The 21,855-nt window shown below is 47.7% G+C and overlaps 1 protein-coding gene across 2 annotated transcripts in view; it reads left to right on the top strand.

The window, feature by feature from the left end:
• The window catches only part of PRKAG2 (protein kinase AMP-activated non-catalytic subunit gamma 2), a 355,936-nt gene that overhangs the window by 46,837 nt on the left and 287,244 nt on the right, over nucleotides 1-21,855 (top strand). The window lies entirely within an intron of this gene.

Below are 21,855 nucleotides of genomic sequence, written 5' to 3'. Positions count from 1 at the left end.
GCATAAATCTGCATGCTCATTTACACACGCTGGACAGGAAGGTGTCAGTGACATTAATTCACAGATGTTTGAATGGGCTGGGAGATGGCCTATTTGAGACACTGCTTGGCACACAAGCATGGGGATGAGTCTGGAGTCCCAGCATGCTCAGAAAAGCCAGCTGGGGCAGTGTGTGCCTGTGACTCTAGCCCAGGGAGGCAGACAGGAGAATCCCTGGGACTTGCTAGCCAGACAGTCTAGCTAAATTGATTCGTCCGAGTTCAGTGAGAGACCCTGCCTCAAAACAGTGAGTGGATGATACCATGAAGGAAGACACCACACCACTGCACACCATTCATATACACATACATGTGCACCTATACCTGCCTGCGTGCATGCACACACACACACACACACACACACACACACACACACACTGTTGGAGATGTAGCTCATTAGTAATATTTACCTAGCATACAGGGCCCTGAGTAAAAACCCATTTTTCTCAGTATCCCTAAACTTCGAAAGCCCAACAAGAGTGGGATAGATGGGGGTCCGTGGATGTAGAGTGTCTACCTAACAAGCATGGAGCCTGGGTTGCATTCCGCACACATAAACCAGGCACAGTGGACAGACTTCTGATCCCAGCAGTGGAGACAGGAGGATCAGAAACTCAAGGTCATTTTTGACGATGTAGAAGAGTGAGAGGCCCTGTCACAAAAGAATAAAAAGAGTGGAGTGTAGCTGGGAGTGGTGGTGCATGCCTTTAATCCCAGCACTCGGGAGGCAGAGGCAGGCGGACCTCTGTGAGTTCGAGGCCAGCCTGGTCTACAAAGCGAGTCTAGGACAGCCAAGGCTACACAGAGAAACCCTGTCTCGAAAAACAAACAAACAAAGAATGGAGTGGATAATCATTCTATTTTCATGCCCTGGGCTATGACACAGCAGTGGAACTAGACAAGCTATGGGGTATGTGGCAGCAGGAATGCACCTCAGACACAGTATTGCACCACAGAAGCAAGACTCAGGATGCAGGATGCTGTTGCCATGACACTGAAGAAGATGCTCTCACTATAGAGAGCAGTCAGAGAAGTGATTACCTCTGCAGTGAGAGGGGCACTGGGTACTGTGTGGAGCCAGGGGTGGGCTCTTGGGGCTACTCTTGACTCGGTGAAGGCTTCGTGAGCCTAGGCATATAGCTGCTCATGGGCTGCTCACTAAAGGCTTCTTACTTCAAGTATTCTCAAAGAGTTAGTGGGGGAAAGCCCACGCAAGTTATGGTTTGGTTTAATAAGTAAAGTCTTTATGAGAAAAAGATAAGGCACTAGACTAGTAATAGAGGGGGTGGGGAGCAGCCTGTCCAATTGACGAGCTTCTGGTTCAGTAAGAGGTTTGTTTTTTTAAAAGTTTTTTGAGACAGGGTTATTCTGTATAGTCTTGGCTGACCTGGTCTCACTTTGTAGACCAGGCTGACCTTGAACTCACAGCGATCCACCTGCCTCTGCCTCCCGAGTGCTGGGAGTAAAGGCGTGTGCCACCATGCGTGGCTATAAATAATGCTACTGTGACTATTCATGCATACATTTTTGGTGGATATGTGTTTTCAGTTCGAGTATATTCATATATATATGAATATATATATGTAGAACTGCATGTGATATGTTGGTTAATTTCTTTTTTTCTTTTACTTTTTTTTGGGGGCGAGGGCAGTTTGAGACAGGCTTCCTCTGAATCACCTTGGTTTCCTGGAACTCTTAGATCCGCCTGCTTCTGCCTCTGATGTGCTGAGATTGTAGGCGTGGGCCTCCACTACCCCAGCGCTGTTTACTGTCTTGAGAGGGAACTGCTTTATTAACAGTTCGTCCTTCAGCTTGCCTGCACGTGTCAGGCTGGAGTCAGCAGTCCCAACCACTGCATGCAGGCCTGGCTCCTGGTCATATGCTTCCTAACATAGATCTCCATTTGGGCTCACAGTTCTCAGAACCACAAGGGCATATACCTGTGCAATCCCCCTTTTAAAATAAAGAGCCCAGAAGGTTCCCACATGCTGCTTTGGAGTTCAGATTTTCTTCATGAGCTGTTAAGTTTTGTCTGTTGTGACATATCTGAATAGAGATGTGTGTGAGACCTGCAGAGGTTTGTGGGAACGCTATTCCTTCAGTATTTTTCTGAGATTTACTCTTGTTTCATTGTTTCATTGATGGATACCATGCTAACACTGCCACAGTAAGACACCAAAATCAGTGGTCAAACCCTGCGAACTGATTGTTCTATTATTTCCAGCAGCCAGAAAGCCAAGATCAGGCTGTGGTCAGCATTATTTGTCTGTGATCTGTCCCCATCCTTTCCTTAAAAAAAGTAAGCTGGCTTTAACCAGCTATTTTCTTGTTGTTCTCCTACCCTGCCCCCATCTTATGGAGAAAATAATTTTGAAATAACTAACTTTCGTTTTTCTTTGTTGTGCTTTCTTCAGTCCTTCCCTGTCTGAAAACCAATCTCCTCTGCTCAGCCCATGGGAACACTCACTCTGTGTTTACAGGATAAAGTGTTGGCAATTCTAAAATACAAAATATGCCCCATTATGCAGGAGCCCTTTCCCACAGGGGTGGATGGCTGTTATCTCAGTGCACACCTAGGATCCAGCATGCAGGAAGTAAAGGCATGAGGCTCAGAGTTCAGTGTTATCCTTGACTAACTACAGAGTGTGTTTGAGGCCAGCCTAAGCTACATAAGACCCTGTCTCAAAAGTGAGGACGGGGCATCATCCAGGAGTGGTGGTGCGCACCACTCATTCCTGCTCTCAGGAGACAGGCATGTGGGTCTCTGTGAGTGTGAAGGCAGCCTGGGTACACAGTGAGACCCTGTCTCAGCAGCAACAGAAATGTGTGTGTGTAAGGGGAGTAGGGTTGGGGAGGGTACTGGAGAGATGGCTCATCGGCTTTTACTTACTGCTCTTCTAGAGGACCCAAGTTAAGCTCTCAGCACCCACATCAGACAGTTCAAATTGCCAGCCCCAGTGGACCTTATCTCTCTTCTGCCCTCCAAAGACACCTGCACACACATGCATACATACACATAAGGAAAAGTAAATATTAAGAAAAATCACGTGGCCTTAGTTTTAGTGCTGTTTAGTTCAGACTTCTTCCTGTGAGCACATCTGATCTGTCTGATACATTGATCCAAAGACAGAGGCAGCAGATCGCCTTGTGTTCCAAGCTTTGCTTCTCCACAAATGTTAGTGGCCAGCTTCGCCGATCTGTGCTCTTCCTTGTCCTAAAAACCCCGGGAATGGTCTGGAGAGATGGCTCTGTGGTTAAGAGCAATGGCTGCTTTTCTGGAGGACCTGGATTTGATTCTCAGCACACACATGGTAGCTCACAACCGTCCGTAACTTCAGTTTCAGGGCATCCAGTGTCCTCTTTTGGCCTCGGTGCGAACTAGACACATGGGTGGTATAAATACATACATGCGGCCAAAATACACAAACATAAAACAATAAAATATTTGGGAAAAGGTTCTATGTGGAATACAGTCTCTGTCTACACTGATCACCCAACCGTTCAAAAACCCCAACTGCCACCATCATTCAGGAGCTGGTCATGGGTACAGGCGATCTTCCCCTGTAGCCATGCAATAACCCTGTCCCACAGAAGTGCCTGCTCATTTCAGGAGACTCACACTCACAGGTACAACATGAAAGGTAGTTCCTGACATCAATGGCTTCCTGTTTTCAAGAATGGTCCTGAGAGTGGGACAGGAAAGAGAGTATAGTTCTATCAGACAGAAAGAAGCCGAAGCAAAGCCATTACATAAAGCTTCGCAGAATGGACTTTGGATGCCAGAAAAAGGACAGTACCTAACCCAAGGTTCCAGCTTCCAAGTGAGACATGAGCTTCATTCACCTCCACACTTTGGCCAGAGACATCTGGAGGGACCAGAGCAACTGCACAGGATGCACAGCAGGAGGTCGGGACATGTCTGTCTACTTATACTGCAGTCACCACATAGCCCTTGCTCTTCCTCGGCATTCAGTGGCCTGCCTTAGCTCCCGCTCCCTGCCTTCCTCAGAACAGCAGTCGAGAGCCATGGACTCTGCCTCCAGACTGCAACATCTAAGAACCGAATAAGTCCTTTTACCTCTGCCGTTGGGAGAGATCAACAATATTTGTTGTGGTTTAGAGGTAACACACCTTCTACAGGCTCATGTTTGGACACTTGGGCCCCAGTTGGGTGTTTGGGATGCTGTGAACAACCTTTGGGAAGGGCACACTGCTAGAACAAGTTGCTCTCTGGTGGGTGGGCATGGAGGCTTATGGTCAACCCTGTCCTGACTTCCTGTCCTGTCTCTGCTTCCCGGTATGGAGAGATTTAACATCCACTGTCACAGCTTTCCTGTCACACTGCCTTCCCCACCATGAGAGACTACACCCTCAGGCTGGAAGCCCAGTCATTCCTCCTGTAAGTGGCTTCTTGTTGGGTATTTAGTTACTACAGTGAAAAAAGTTCCTAGGGCAACAGAAGATGGCTTTGAGAAACCATGTGGTAATGCTGTCTATCTGAAATCAGACTTTGGTTTGTGTGACACAGATTGTGCCCCTTAGGGCAAGAAAAGAAAGTTTGTGCATGATGGCTATGGAAGGAGGAGGTTGTTCACCTTAAGTACCTACTCTGTGGTGTCTGGTTAAACTAGCCAATGACACTTGTCACCAAGTGGTGAGACGGGCTCTCCCTAGATACAGAGGGAAGTCCATTGTGACACTCGAGCCATTGACAAAGGGAAGCCTTTGTAACATTCTTTTTCTTTATGTTATTTTCTTTGCTTTTATTTTTAGTTTCAGAGAGAAGTTTATTAGGAGAGAGAAAGAGAGCCATACCATTTGCATTAAGCAAGGAGGTCAGCTGCATGACAGACAAGAGATGCAAAGAGGATGGCAAAGGGGGCCTTAGAGGAAGAGTAGAAAAACCCAAAGTATTAGGGTAGTGGCTCTCAACCTGTGGGTCATAACCTCCTTGGGGGTTGACTGAGCCTTTCACAGGGGTCACACGTCAGATAATCTTGTATGTCTGATATTTACATTATAATTCATAACTAGAAAATTACATTTATGAAGTAGCAATGAAAATCATTTTGTGGCTGGGGTTCACCCTATGAGGTACTGAAGAGTCTCAGCATTAGTAAGGGTGAGAACCACTGTACTATGGGAAGCAAACATAAGCTCCAGCAAGCATCTGAAAGAAGACAATTTGGCTTGTATTCCAGAACCCTGAGTAGGGGCAATAGAATGAAGAAATCACACACACACACACACACACACACACACGCACACGCACACGCGCACACACACACACACACATCCCAACAACAAGAGCTGGAACTGGGTGTTCCAATGGAGACGCCAAGGCACAGGAGCTCAGTCTTTTATTATATATGGTTGGGCAGGGAGGCAGGCTATTGCATTCAGCTGAACAAGGAGACTGGGCTATCCCAGATGGTAAGGCAGCAGGTTTGGCTGGTCTCTGTAGGGGAGCAGTCTTCAGGCCACAAATTTCTGGAACCTGGGAGGGAGGGAGGAGAGAGAGAGAGAGAGAGAGAGAGAGAGAGAGAGAGAGAGAGAGAGAGAGAGAGAGAGAGAGAGAAAGCGAGCAGTGGTGAGCATGTCCTGCACCTGCTGCCAATGTTCACTCTTGGATTAGAGGAAGGCTTTGCCATCCTTCTGAGCCTCATCTGAGGAAGGCTTTGCCACGCCCATGGTACTGAGGCTTTGGCAATGCCCATGTCAAACAATTCACATTGACTCAGGACTTCACTCGGTTCCCCTGTCCCACAAGAATTTTTTTTATTCAGTTCCCATGAATAGATTTGGACAAACAAAACCAGTTTCCCCAGATAATTAATACCAAAATTACAGTGGGCAGGAGTTAATCAGTGGCTTCTCAAGTGAACAGGCAGTTTTGTCTGTGCTTAATGACAACCCAGAAACTTAGCTTCTGGCATGAGATGCTCTAGAGATGAAGATGATCATGTAGACCCCAGGGCTCAGCCGTTCACTCAGAGTGTCAGTGACTTAGTGAGCAGCAGTCGGCTTGAAGACTGGATAGCTCAGTTCGTGTAGCAAAGAGCGATCTGTTCACGCAGCACTCCCGAGAGACAACGGGAAGGGAAGTAGGAGGAGACAGTACATTCTTGGGATCATCCCTGATGACATGTGTGACAAGCACGTTTTCAGCCTGTGGGAGCTTCTCTGGTGAGTGGGGTAAGACCAAATAAAATGTAGGCGAACCCCAGAGGTCTCTGAACACAGATCATTGAATGAAATCATAAGGGGAGCTGAAATGAATTGCCACCCTCTGCTGACATGTTTCTAAAATAACTGCATTTTCGGGACTGAGAGATGGCTCAGATGTTAACACTGGCTGCTCTTCCAGAGGTCCTGAGTTCAATTCCCAGCAACCACATGGTGGCTCACAACCATCTATAATGAGATCTGGTGCCCTCTTCTCGCATGCAGGCACACATGCAGGCAGAATACTGTATACATAACAAATACATATTTTTTAATTGCATTTTCCATTTTCTGAAGTTTCCTCAGCTTTCACTTTAAATACTGTACTATCCAAGCTGGAGGAGACCTTGGGGAATCATCTTGACCTACGATCACTTCACACATGAGGAAGCTGGAGACAGATGAGGGAGAGGCTTTCTAAGTATTCTTCACATTGTTTGTTTATTTGTTTGAAATTGGGTCTCACCTTGAATTTACTATTTATCTAAGCACGGCATTGGATTCCTGATTCAACCCCCTCCACTTCCCAAGGACTGGGGATTACAATCGAGTCCACCATACCAAGCCTCTCCATATTCTGAACGTTCTAATCATTTACGTTTAGTGATTAAATGTCCAATGAGTACACTCACACAAAACATGGCTGACTGTCCTCCTAGGACCAGCCAACCCCTGGGCAGACTTGACTGCCTCTGAGGAGGCCTGGCTTTGGGTTACACAAGAAGAGTTAGGGATACAGGAAGCCTGCATGAGGATCACCAAGCAAGGGAGCCAGCTTCTGTCCCTCCTCCCCCCTCCCCTTCTCTTCCTCCTGCATCTGTCTTCCTTTTGGCCTTTTTAGAAGCTAGAGCCTGGTCTAAATTCGCTGGTTACAGGGGCCTCCCAGGTCTTCTCCATCCCCCTCATCCCCTTCATCTTTCCCCAGGGCTTCCTGCCCACCCTGTCTTCTGCCTTTTAAACTTAGTCCTTGTGCTGTGACACATACTCAGAGTTGTCCTGAGAAGGAGAGGTAGGACGTAAACTATCTTTGCTGCTGCAAGTCTGAAGGCATCTTAGATGCCTAGCTGTGTAAGTCTTTGGATCATTTTGTTGTTGTTGTTGTTGTTGTTGTTGTATCTAAGACAGGACTATCTAAAGTCCAGACTGGCCTTGAATTCATGGGCCTCCTGTCTTAGCCACGTGCTACCAGGACTGCTTCCTGTTCATTGTTTTAAAAGATTTATTTATTTATGTACATCTGCACAGCAGAAGAAGGCATCTACATTATAGATGGTTGTGAACCACCATGTGGGTGCTGAGAATTTAATTCAGGACCTGTGGAAGAGCAGACAGAGCTCTTAACCTCTGAGCCATCTCTCCAGCCCCGCTTCCTGTTCATGTTAAGCTAAAGTCCTGCTCCACTCCAGCCCTAGTCTATATTCGGGACAATTCGCCTTTTGATAATTGTCTGTTAGGGAATGCAAGGGCCACTGACCCAATAAACCTAGGGGCTGCAGTGGAGCATCTGATAGAGGTAGGAGGCGGCAGGGCTTCAAGAAAGAAACCCAGCAAATTTACAGAAAAACAAAAACATAACCAAAGAGATCCCAACCAACTCAGAGCCAGGAAGTGGTGATGCTCCACTTCCTGTCTTTATTCTATCTTTAAAGTCATTGATTTGACCTCCCACTTGCCAAATACAGATTTGGGAGAAGGAAGTATTTCTGAGCAGATGACGCTCCCAGAGCTGCTGCTGCCTGCCAGTCACAGACGACAGTGAGCAGAGATGGGACCTGAATCTTCAAACTTGGCTAGGTTCAGAGAGCTAGCACTGGAGTAATAGCCAAGAAATCTGTCTCCATTTCGTCTCCAGCTGGCAGACTATATACAGGGTGAGCACAGAGGCAGCCAGTCATGTGGAACTCATGCTCGCCTCTCTGCTCAGGTGGTCACACATTGCTCTGAGCTTACGGTGTCTGGGATTCCCTTGTTATCCTTCCTTACATCCTTCCCTATTCTGTGGATCTGGGCTTGGTGGTACCGGAAATGCTGAGTCAGGTCAGGCGCTGGTGTCAGCTTTGTTACAGGGGCATCTGGGTTGACTGGGCTCGACTCAGAACAAACCAACCATAACAGTATGTGCATGCAACTAGTGCTGTGTACACGCTGGTTCTTTTCCATAGAGCACAGGAATATCTTTACAATGTAGAAAATTAAAGTGCCTCCTGTCCCCTATCAATAAGCCGCTGGCAGCCTTATCCATGGCCTATCCTGAGCCAAGCTCCTTTGCTCCATGCTTCTATGGCAGGAGCTCAGCCACCAAGAGGTGCACAGATGTGTGGTTTGGATTTGCATTTCTCTGATTTCTACAGGAACTAAGTTTCATGTTTGACAGACTTTGGGTGTCATCTGTGAACTGAATATCAATGAATAATCTATCTCCTTTCTTTACCGGGTGTGTACATGTGTTCATGTGTGTGTGTGTGTGTGTGTGTGTGTGTGTGTGTGTGCATATGCTTTTGTGTATTCATGTGTGTGTGTCCCTGTGTTACTATGTTTGTATATGTGTTTCAGCACATGTGTAATTATGTGTGCATGTGTATGTGTGTGTGCACATATGTATACGTTAGTAGGAATTGAGCCCATCACATTAGATAAGGACCCTACCATGGTCCACACCAGCCTATGCTGTTGTCTTTTCCTTGTTTACTTACAAGAGATCCTTGAATGTTCCCCTGTCAGCCTTGAACATTTCAAGTCCTTTCCATCTGTCCTCTCCCTGGGCAACTTTGTTGATGGCTTTTTGGTCAACTAAAAGTCTTTAATTTCGGTACAATAAAAAATTGTTGATGAATTTGTTTCTTTGCTTTATACTTTGTGCCTTTGAAATTGTATCTGAGAATTTCTCCCCAAACCCTGAGGCACAAAGGAAGTAGCTGTCATTTCATTCTGTTAGGCTGCTGTTTTGCCTTTCATGCTCCATCCAGGGTAGTTTGAGCTGCGTTGTGGTGTCGAGGGTTTTCTCTCTCCATTGAAGCATCCTCCCAAGCCCCACAAATACTCCTGGCTCCCCGCTGATTTCCGGGCTACCATTCCTCAATGGGAGATTCTGGCCTCTCCCTGTCCCATCCTCTCAGCCTTGCACCTGTGTTGGATCAGGCAACTGCACTTACACAGTTATGGATCTCTTCTCCTACAACCTTTTTTTAAAAAATGAAGTCCTGAAGAAGATGGTTAGAATTCTGACAGAATATGTATGTAAGCAATAAATACAAATTCAGAATAAAGTTCAAATTGTAGAAGATGTTATGATAATAGACATATAACAAATACGAGGGCCAGTGAAGTAGCTTAGTAGGTAAAGGCACTTACAGCCAAGCCTGATGACCTGAGTTCAGTTCCTAGGCCTTGCACAGTAGGAGAGAACCACATCCCACAAGCTGTCTTCTAACCTCCACATAGGTGCCACACCCACGTGCATACACAAATAAATAAATTAATAAAATAATAAATACAGGATAAATGTTAAGATTTGATGACGATAGTTTGTGAACACATGTTTTATATTACACACTAATCATGTTTGGTGTTAATAATATTTCACAATAAAAACAATGAAGGGTCTTGATCAATTTGCAGAACTCACAGCAATTGATTCACAACCTATAATTAGCATGATCACATTTACTAAAAGTAACCGGTGTGTTTTACTTCACTGATGGCCCACAAGAGGGAGATGTAGAATAGCTCAGTAATCAAATGCTCACAGAGAAAACAGCACCCTGCAGTGTGCTGGGAGTCCTGGGTAACGTGGGGATACCTCCCATAGTCCTCTGGTGCGGAAGCCTATTCTCTTACTATACGTTCCAGAAGTGATCACAGAGCCCCGAGACAGACTGAGAAATGTTTTTAGGAAACACAGCTTAGGGCTGGGGGTGTAGCCTAGTTTGTGGAGTGCTTGCCTGGCATACGAGAAGCTTTGAGTTCAATGCCCAGCACTAGAGGAAGCAGACATGGTAGAGTATGGCTGTAATCCCGGTTCTCAAAAGGCAGAGAGAGGACGATCAGAGTTCAAGGCCATTCTTAGCCATGTAGCCAGCCAGAGCTACATTAGATTCTATTTCTAAAAAGAAAAAAGACAAAAATTAAAAACAAAAAAATAATTTATTCAAATCGTAGCACCTAGGAAGCTGAGGCACAGAGATCATGAGATTAAGGCCATGTTGGCCAGTATAAGGAATTGAAGGCCAGCTTGCACATGCTGAGACCCTGCCTCAGACAACAAACTCTTTGCAGAGTTCATAATCAACAACAGCCAGAGGAAAGGGGGTCAAGAACCTAGACATGCCAGAGACGCGTGGTGTCACTGGCACCTGTACTGGCATTGGAGTCATTGCCCCTGGGGATGGGCAGAGCACTAGGATGTCTGTCCTTGTCCTCCCAGCACTGACATGGCTGCTGCTGTAGCCAGAGACAAGCAGGGCTGTCCTATATCCTCGTCCCCCTGGAAGATTCGTGGCACGCATGGTGGTTTTCAAGCTTTCCCATGACGATTCCCATAGTTTACTAATTCATTTCTGCACAGATGTGATGGATTGTTTTGTAGTGGTGGAGAATGTCAGTTGAGGACAGACTGTGGTTCCTTCAACCACACAGGGACCACTCGTTCTGCATGATGACTCAGCAGTGTTTCCCTTCTGAGGCCCAGGTTCTACTGTGTGGCAGCAGTCATGTGGTCAGCAGCAAATACTGTGCTTGCCTCATCGTTGGCACAAAGAATGTTTGTTAAATTAATGACCAGAGTCCACTTGGGATGACTGGATAAACAAACTACGGTGTATCCACACAGTTACAATAGAGGAGATCCTGACCCATGCTTACAGCTAGGGTGATCCCTAAGGACATCATGTTCAGTGAAATGTGCCAGCCTCAAAGGGACAGGTCTGTGTGCTTCCACTTGTACAAGGTCCCCACGACTGTCAAATTCATAGCAGCAGGAAGTGGGGTGGTGAGACTAGGGCTATGGCACACAAGCATGAGGACTTGGCTCAGATTTCCAGAGCCCACACGAAAAAGCCAGATGTGGTAGTGTGTGTATAGTCCCAGTGCTCCTATAGCAAGGTCGGGGAGCAGAGGCACGGGAACCCCTGGAAGCTCTCTGGCCAGCCAGTCAGGGTAAGCCATGGCAGATGACAAAGAGCCCTTACCCCAAACAAGGTAGAAGCTGAAGACGGATTTGTCCTCTGACCTTCAACCATGTGCCATGGCACCAGCACTCCCCATACCCCCGTGGCCACATCATACACACAAAGGTTAAAAATAAAATAATAAAGTAGAGTGGTAGTTGCCAGGGGTGTGGGAGGATGAGCCAGGGGTCAGTAGGGTTTGGGTTTGGGAAGTTGAGAACTGCTAATGAAATGGACAGTGGTGACAGCTATAAACTGTTGTTACCAGAAAAGACTCAGGAGCCAGCTGCTAGGGTGAAAGCCTGCTAGCTCAGAGAGGCAGAGCGGGTTCTTCCCCACACTATCTTAAATGCCCTTCAACTCCATGTCCCTCCTGTCTACTTCTTGTGTATCTTTCTATCCATCCTCCAGATGCCCTCTCACTCTATGTTTTTTTTTCCCATGTTCACTTTCTATCAATCTGGTTGCTCTGCCTCTTGTTCTAGGGTTAATTTTATTTAATCCTGTTTATAGAAAGCTCTTGGGTTAAAGGTGTGTGCTAGGGCTGAGCCACATCACAAGTACTTGTTTACAGTAAACAGGGAGCTCTAGGATCAAAGGCTGAGCCACACCACAATTAGAAACAGGTTTTTACAGTTCACAATCTTGGGATTCACAATGGGATCAAATATCCTGCAACAATGCATTGTGACTATACTAAATGCCTCTGATCTATACATTGAAGGTTAGCCAAAATGGAAAATTTTAGGTTTGGTATAACATTTTAACCGAAAATTTTAAAATGAAGAAAAGAAACTCTATAAAGAGAAAAGTTTGGAAGCCTAACTCCCTCTCTTCAGTGTGGGAAGATTCTGGACGGGTATGACCCGGAGAAGAGGTCTGCTGTTGCACAGTGTGGTTGTGGTGTGAGCTGCTTCCTCCAGGGGCCACTGCTAGAGAAATGGAAACAGGCATAACCCGAAACCCCACCAGGGGTCCCCAAGACTGGCCATGCCCATGCCTCCCTTGCCCAGGTGTAGCCCCTTAAGCATGATCTGTTGGTGGGTTCCAGAGGTAGAAACATCAACAGGAAGTAGGAAGACCTGGGTCTGGGGGAGACCACTGAGAGGTTAAGGGGCCACACTGCTCTTGCAGAGGACCTGACTTGTGTTCCCAGAGCCCTTGTTGGGCAGCTTATAACCCCCTGGGACTTCTGCTCCAGGGGATCCAGTACCCTCTTCTGGCTTCCGAGGGCATCTGCACTCATGTAAACACACTCCTATAAACACACACACACTGTAAAAGCCTCTTTCTAACTGTGGTATGGCTGAGTCTTTGGTCCTAGAGAGCCCTTTCAACCAACTACCTCAGGCAAGTAGCTGACAGAAGTCACCAAGTGGGCCTGGGCAGTGAGGAAAGTGGCAGCAGTCTTCCTGCCAACACATAATGTAGCTGCATCTTGCCACCTCTATTAATTAGCGTTCCATCACTCTAATGATATACCGATGTTTGACTAACTGAATGTGCTTAGTAAGCACTGTACCAGCTGAGCTGCATGTCCAGCAAGTAGGCCCACCTCCTAAGAGGTCTACCACTCCCAATAGGACTAAGCCTCAACAGAGGAGGCTTTGGGGAACATTCTAGATCCAAACTATGGCAAACAAGTTGGTGACACCCAAGAAAGAATGGGTGCACAGAGGAAGAAAAGAAGGGGAGGGGACATTGGAGCAGGGATAAGGGCGGTGGGGTGGGGCAAAGAGGAAGAGATCAGGGAGGACCCATCACAATGTAATTCTTTTGGGGAGGGGATTTGAGACAGGTTTGTGTTAGCCTTGGCTGTCCTGGACTCACTTTGTAGACCAGGCTGGCCTTGAACTCACAGCAATCAGCCTGCCTCTGCCTCCCGAGTGCTAGGATTAAAGGGATGCGCCACCATGCCCGGCTTCACAATTTCATTCTTAAGAGCAGGTGATTTAGAAGCCACAAGGCCAGTATCTTCAGTGAGTCCCAAGCAAGGTCCTACAGACTCCAGGTTCTGGGCTGCAGAACAGACGCTGCCTCAGTGAGAACTCTGCCCTAAGAGACCATGGCCTATGCTAGGCATAGGCTGCCAGCTGCCTGGGTTCTGTGAAGTGTCAGGCTAGTGTCCAGAGCAAGAGCAGGTCAGAGTGCTGAGACCTGTGAGAGCGGCTGCTAAGGGTTCCGGGAGCCAGGGAGGAGTCTGGGAACAGCAGGCTGCCCTTGTACTTCAGTCTTTCAGTGACCTGGAATGATCTGACCATTCGAGAGCCCCCTCCTTTCCTCCCTGCCCCCTCTCCATCTCTATCTTCCTCTCCCCTCCCCCTCCTTCCCCTCCTCCCCCTTCTCTCTTGCTCTTCCCCCTCTGTTGCTCTCCCCCCCTTTTCTCCCCCTCTCTGTCTCTCTCTTTTGCCCCTCCTCTCCCCTCTCCTCTCCCCCTTACTCCTCTTTCTTCCTCTCCCCCTTCCTCTCCACATTTCTCCCTTACCCCCCACCTTCCCGTAAAATAGTTCACAGGAAGGAAATGGGAGATTCTCAGCTAAGACAGGAATGGGTGTGGATTCTGGTTCCACCACTTGTTGATGGCAGGGCTGTGGGTAAGCTAATTAACATCGTTAAGGATGTTTCCTTCCTTGGTGAGACACACTCACATTACTTAATATTCTGGGTAGCTGCTCTAAGATGAAGTCAGTGCTGGTAGAGTGCCTCACTTGTTGGCTTCAAGAGCTCAGGAGTTTGCTTTGTAAACGCTCGTTTCCTCTGATGAAGGCGCATTAGCTTTACCGCCATGATCACGTGGAAGGGGTTATAAAAACCCTGCTGCCTTTATGAAGAATAATCTTTGTGTATGTTTTATTTTGAGATGAGTTTATGTAGCCCAGGCTGGATTCTAACTCGTTATGTAGCTGAAGATGGCTTTGACCTCCTAGTCCTCCTGCCTCTACCTCTGGAGCCACGGGATCACAGGTGTTCCCCACCTGGCTGTTTGCACTCAGATTGGTGTCCAGGTCATTATGGCTATTTGGATAAACATAATAATATATATGCATGTGTATATACATAAATACATACGAATGTACACATGGATATATATCTATCTGATAAACATCCTACTTATTACATCAATGTGTTTTTATTTTGAAAACACCTATGGGAAAAAATCTGTATGGGCCTAAGGGGAAAATAACATAGTTAAAAACAGTGAAGTTACATAAATACTTCTATACTTTGTTGGGAATGCCAATTAGCATAATGCTTCTGAAATGAGTTTTATTATACCAAGAGACAAACTGCTTAAGTACTTTGAACACTAAATCAATCCTAAGCAAACATTCAAATTTAAATGGAAATTATGTTTTCAGACTGTTGCCTGTAGCCATTATTTTAATAACAAATTTGGAAGCTGCCCACATGTTGCTGTGAAGAGAGGCAGGTCCCGGAAATGATGTGCTAATTGAAAACTCAGCAATGGTGTGTGTGTCTGTGGAAAGAGGCAGCAAATATTACTGTGATAGTAAACCATAGAGGGCTTACTTGCTTTGTGTTGTTCAGCACTTTCAATTTTGCATGCTTATATTTATAAAAGAAAATATAGATGGGATGTTAAAAAATAGTTTTAACATTAAAAAATATAACACAAAAATAGGGCCAGGTGTGGTGGCACACACCTCTAACCGCAGCGCTCAGAAGGCAAAGGCAGGTGGAGCCCAGCCTGGTCTACAGAGGGAGTTCCAGGACAGCCAGGGCTACACAGAGAAACCCTGTCTTGAAATGCCACCCCAAAAGTTTAAAATTTAAAAATAGATCATTAGAAACAATAGTGTCAGGGTCTGGGGAGATGGCTTAATTGGTAAAGTGGACCTGAGCTCCACCCTTGCGAAGGGCCAGCGTGGTGACACGTGCCTTAACCACAGCTGGGACCAGAGGCGGGGGATCCCTGAGTTTGCTGGCCAGCCAGTCTTCCAAATCAGTGGCTTCTAGGTTCAGTGAAAGCGCTTGTCTCAAAACAGTAAGTTGTTGAGGAAGACAGCTGACAGCCTCTGGCCTCCACCTGCACGTGCACCCTCCCCCGTGTCTGTAAGAGAAGGTAAACTGATCAGTGACTCCCCAGATGTCAGCTGCAGGAGCCTGCTTCAGACTGTCCTGTGGGAGCTTAGTGCAGCATTTGACCCCGTTAGCAGCTCTGCCCCTGCGCACCCTTTGCCTTGTACAGCGCCGGCTTCTGAAAGAAAGGACGCTGTGATTTGTTAGCCGTGCCCACCCTGAGCACAGAGAGGAGGCTGGGGTGTGTGTCCCACGTGTTTGCTCTTCTGCCTGGCACTTTCCCCCTAGTAGTCTTTCCCACTCATGGCAGCATGTTTCTGTGCTAGCGATTCTGCCTCCGGTCCCCGTGTGTCTCACCCTCTGCATTCCATGCCAGTCTGCTCACGTCTGTGTTCCTGCTCTCCGCATAATGAACCTCACAGGTACAAGCCAGACGCGTCTCCTTCCCACCCCTCCTGTCTTCTTCCATGATGCCAAAACAACCTAGCTTCAAGGTAAAGACCTTGGCATCATGCTTGCTGTTTGCCACCTTTCCTCGACTGTAGGATTCATGAAACCCCATGGCACCCCGAAACACAGCTCCTTCTCAGGCCTGCTGCACCTCCCTAGTTCAGTGTGTGAGATTGGGAGGATCAGCGTGCCCTTTCCCACATCATCCCCTAGGCCAACCCCAAGCCACCACTGACCTTTTTTGCTGGGTTAAAGGACTGAACGTTGTCATAGCAGTGATATAAAAAGCTGCCTGGTCTAGTCTACCTGTGCTCCACCACAGGCTCCCTTTAGCTCTCCTTGCTGAGAGCATCCCTCAGTCCCCATAGCAGACGCCACACAACTCAGCTAGCCTGCTACACTGCCGGCCAAACCTGTTCTTCTTCCAGGGTTTAGCTCAGCTGTGTTCCTCCCTTCTGTCCTGTAGCCACTGTGTCAGCGGTTCGAGCCCTGTTCATTGTTGTCTGCATTTCTGTGTGCCCCACGATGGGACAGCCTTCTCGACAACATTACCATGTTGGAGCTCACAGCCTGAGGGCTTGCCCCTAAGAACAGTTTTCAGGGTGAGGGAATGGGTACACATGGGGGTCCCACTTTCACTAAGAACCTGAGATCATCTCTGCACTCAGCGTTACCTCTGTCTGATGCTCTGGTGACCATGACGAACCATGATTAGAGGAGGCCACAGGATTCCACAGACCATCCCCCACAGTCATTCCTCAGGAGATGCTTTGGCTTCGACCCCGGTGCTGTCAGCCCATTCAGTCCCCTTGCCTACCACCCACTCCCAGCTCCTGCCAGTCTAAGGACTCTCGAGCGACAGCGTTTGTGCCTTAACCCATCCAGAGGTGTCCCTAGAAGCCTGGCTTCCAACGTCTCCCTTCATCTCACAGGCCCCATTCATATAAGTACCGCGCGCTAACCGATTGCGCCACTGGAGCTCCAGACCCCATTCATGTAGCACCCACATTCCCCCTGGCCGCCATTGACGGTCCCCTGGGGTAGCTCAGGAAGGGGCTGACAGAACACTGACACAGCTCCTCCCACCTCCCTCCATGGAGACCATGTGGTCTCTGTAGATAACCGTGTTTCTTGGAGTGCAAACATGTTCCTCCTGTGAATCCCATTGTATGGATCATAGAGGCTCTCTGAAGTCACAAATGCAAAGCACTTTACTTATGTGAAAGGAGGGAATCCTTACACTGACTCAACAACGGAGCAAGCTCACAGAGTAAACTTGATAGTGTTAGAATGGTTTACCGGAAGGGATGGTGCCCTGGGGCCAGAAGGACGTCTCTATCTCATAGTGAAGAACACTGGCTCAGCCTTACTTGAAGCTTAAATTTAATTCACTTTTTAGCATTTGGGGCTTTGATAGTAATGTCAAAAATGGCTTTTCATCTCAGTACTTGCACAAAATGTCCCTGTCAGTGGCTTTTTGCTGCCTGGTTTAGATTCATTAGAACGTGTTCAAGCGCATTCTGTCATCAGGAAACCTGGAAGGCTCACCACTGCGATGGTCTCTGTAAAGTCAGCACCTGGGCAGCGCTGCAGAAATCTTTGTGCGGTAACGTCTGCCCCAGGAGCAAGAAGCACATGCTAAACTTGATGCGCTAACTATAGAGAGAAAAATCAGGATTTTAGAGCTGGCTTGGAGGGGATGGGGGTGAGAGCAGGAAGTGTTGTCGTCGTGGAGGTTGAGGGGTGATGTGGCATAGCCTGGGCTGTCTTAGCCTGTATTCAAATTGTCTTCACATTAAAATAGTCAAACTGCGGGGATCCCTCAGTTTGCTCAGCAACATAGTGACGACATCCCTGAGCTTTGCTCACTGAGAACATACACAGTGGGATTTCTGCTGCTTTTTCGTTTGGTTTGTGAGAAGTGAGTGTATTGTCCATCCACAGTGTATCACAGTCTCACTGTGTGACTGACTTGTGATACCATGATGTGTGTGTGTGTGTGTGTGTGTGTGTGTGTGTGTGTGTGCAAAATAGCCTATCACTTTTTTTAAAAGGTGCTTTTATCTTTATAACATGGCTGCAATATGACCTACTGTGTGTTACGAGGCAGGCACAGGTTTATCATCTAGTGATAGTCACTGTCCCTGCGTGGAAGGCAAACACCCCGGAGCCTTCCCAGGATGTCTGTACCTGTTACTGCTCTGGGAGTGACCCCGGCCTCACAGTCTCTCTTCTTTTTGACTCAGACTCCAGATAGGACAGTTAACCTTGTGGAGGGAAAATGCTATGTGAACAGACACAGGTAGGACCACGCTGCCCCTCAGCCTTTCTTCCTTGGCACAGCTGAGATGAGCCAAGGCTTCCCAGTGGCCATGGGGCTGGACACCTGTCTCACAAGAGAGGGCTACTCTCTGCAGGTGTCACTTGTTGCTGTGACAAAAACCTCTGACGAGAGCAACAGAAAGAAAGAAGGGCTTGATTTGGCTCATGGTTTGAGGTGACAGGTCTCTGTGTCAGGGAAGGCATGCGCTGGCTGGTGACATTGCATCTGCAGTCAGAAGGGAGAAGGAGATGACACTGGTGCTCAGGTAATTTTCTGCTTTTGCTTCAGCCTGGGGCCTCTGCCCTTGAGATAGTGCTGTCCGTAGTCAGGGTGGGAATTGAACTCAGGACCTTTGGAAGAAAAGGCAGGGTTCTTAACCTCTGAGCCATCTCTCCAGCCCCCTCAGCTGCTTCTCTTTTTTTTTTTTTTTTTTTTTTTTTGGTTTTTTGAGACAGGGTTTCTCTGTGTAGCCTTGGCTGTCCTGGACTCGCTTTGTAGACCAGGCTGGCCTCGAACTCACAGCGATCTGCCTGCCTCTGCCTCCCGAGTGCTGGGATTAAAGGCGTGCGCCACCATGCCCGGCTTCAGCTGCTTCTTTTTAAAATATTTTTAAAAAATTTTACATGCCATAATTTTAATTTGCCTGCACACATGTCTGTGTGACCCTTGCATTCCTGGTGCCTATGGAAGCCAGAGGAGGGCATCAGAGGGTGCTGGGTCCACTGGGGCTGGAGTTACAGATGAGGCTCCATGTGCGTGCTCAAGCCCACTCAAGCCTGGCTCCTGTGGAGAGCGGCCTACATTATTGACCTTTCAACCGTCTCTTCAGTGCCTAGCCATTTAGCCTCCTGATTGTGATTGATTAGACTCAAGGGGTGTTCATGTATCTCAGATGGTGTCCTTCAGCTGTGGCCTTTAGGAGGTGGGGCTGCTCTGAAACATCAAATATGAGATGACTGGGCCTCCCCAACCTTTTCATGTCTCGCCATGTAGCTTCCTTGCCTGAGTTTGCCAGTAGGGCAGCTGGCCTGCTTCTGGGCCATGCAGGACTTTACCCCCGCCCCCGCCCCGACTCCCCTCCCCACCCTGGGAAGTGGAGGTTTGCCGGTGTCATCATGACTGACACTAGATGGCTGGGCTTCATGCCCCTTGTTTTCTGCCCTCAGACTGAGTCCCACCCTCGTCCAGGTGCACAGAGGCAGATACAGAAGGGTTATGTGTGCCTAGGAAACAGAGGCACACAGGTGGAAAGTGACTGATATGTTGCCAAGATTTGAGATTCAAAATTAGACCACCTGTACTTCAAACTCACATTCTCAACTGCTGTCCAGCTGGTCACACTTAGAGCAGACGGGGAGCAGTGGAACAGTTGCAGAAAGCTAAGAGGCCAGCGAAGACTGGGGCTCACCGACCACACTCTGCTCAGAGAAGCAAGAGCTGGGAAGAGGCTCCCTGCCTGGGACAGGTGGGGAACTGAAGCCGACCAAACACTGGCCCATCAGGGGTCAAGGGAAGGCTCCCAGCTCGACCCTGACCTTCTGCCTCACACAATAACTCCTGCTTACCCTGAGGAGCTGCTGACAGAGAGCTCTGTGCACAGGTTCTGAAGGTTACACAGGGTGACAAGTGACAGTTGAGATGGACATAAATGTAGCCCAGAGCCAGGGTCAGCCACTGTTAATTTTTATTGATGAGTTGTAAGACTGATTTGAACAGATTACGTGCCAAGGGTGAGAGAAGCCAAGGGTGAGCATATAATGTGCTCCAAAGGATGCTGGGACACAGCTTGTGTGCAGGATGCCTGACCAGGGGACTATGGCTCTGAATGCCAAGGGGGTATTTTCACATAACACAGACCAAAATATTAAAATTTTTTCTTCTAAATTAATTTTTTATAGATTTATTTTTTATGTGTATGCATGTCTTGCCTGCATGTGTGTATGTGTGCCACACGCATACCTGGTACTTGTGGAGGTCAGAAGAGGGTTCCAGATCCCCTAGGACTGGAATTACAGATGTTTATGAGCCACCATGTCAGTGCTTGGAGTCAAACCCAGGTCCTCGGTAAGAGCAGCAAGTGCTCTTGACTGCTAAATTATCTCTCCAGTCTCAGACCAAGTAATTTCATTCTGGGTCCAAGATGAGGTCCTAAGAGAAACTGAAAGTATTTTTTCCATTTATTTATTTCTGTGCGTGCCTATGTGCACATGCCACGGCACACATATGAAGATCAGAGGACAACTTTTGCCTTTTTACCACCTGAGTGCTGGGGTTTGAACTCAGGTAGTCAGGCTTAGTGGCAAGCACCTTTTACCTCGTCAGCCGTCTCAAATCTCTGAAAGACACAGAACACAGAACAAGCCAGAGAATGAGAAGGAGCCAGCCGATTGGAACAGATTGTCAAAGTTAGTCTGAGGCCAAGCAGAGAAAGTCAGTCAGAAACTCAGAGAGAAGCCAGTTTGAGTCAGTCAGCTTGGAGAGGAGTTTGAGTAGAACAGCTGAGCTGAACCAGCCAGCCAGAGTTCAGAAAGAGCTAGAAAGGGTGAGCTTATTCAGCAGTAACTCTCAGAGGCTGAAAACATTCTAGGTCTATGTTAGGTTGCTTGGAGGCTAGAAGCTTCCAGGGCTAGGCCTAGGCTAGCAGATGGAGGCAGTAAGCTTAGGAGATGACAATTAAATCAGGAGAATAAAAGTCACATGTACAACTGAGTTACTTGGTCTAGTTAACAGTGACACAGCAACATCAGTCTCCTCTGCTCCATCTACCTGTGCTTGAGCACACTAGAAGTCAACTTCAGGTGTCCTTCCTCAGGAGCTGTCCATCTTGGGTTTTGAGACAAGTGTTTCTCAGGAGCCATCCATATTGCTTTTGTTTTTGTTGTTTGTTTTTTAGTGTAAGGCTCTACTGGTCTCTGGGGATGGCCAGTCAGGCCAGGGATCACGTCTATCTCTGCTTTCCCAGTACTGGGATTGCAAGTGCACCATCATGCCGAGCTTTTTATGTGAGTGCTGGGCAAAGAACTCAGGTCTTCATGCTTGCACAGCCAGCACTTTGCTGACTGCGCTATCTCAATGCACTGTTTCCTGGTGCTGGGATTATCCTGTAGGTACAGGATAGGATTTCAGTACTGGGAAGGGTACCAAGACTCTTTGTACTCTTTGTGCACTTATGTTGAGTCTATAATCACAGTCCAGGCTGTCTCATGATGGAGAGGCTGATGCCCTGGAAGATACCTGCAGAGTTGCTGGCCTTCAGTCTGTGCTGGGAATCCCCACAGGTAGGTTCTAGTACAGGTGAAGGAATGCCTCAGCAACAGGATGGATGCTGTGCTTGAGCACACCAGAAGTCAACTTCAGGTGTCCTTCCTCAGGAGCTGTCCATCTTGGGTTTTGAGACAAGTGTTTCTCAGGAGCCAGAAAATGAGCCAAGTGAGGGCACACAGGTACAAAGCAGTTTCCTCCTTCCTTGTCTTTTAATGCCATCAGAAGGTGCTGCCAGGTTTAGGATGGGTCTTCCTGCTTCAGATGATGTGATCAAGAACATGCCTCACAGGGGTGCCCGGCAGCTTGGGTTTCAGTTGACTGCAGATATAGTCAAATTGACAGCCAAGAG

This window comes from Acomys minous (genome assembly GCF_964271855.1).
Source record: "Acomys minous genome assembly, chromosome: 6".
Lineage (NCBI taxonomy): Eukaryota > Metazoa > Chordata > Mammalia > Rodentia > Muridae > Acomys > Acomys minous.
The sequence above is the reverse complement of the archived record's forward strand: the minus strand, read 5'-3'. Positions and strand labels throughout refer to the sequence as shown.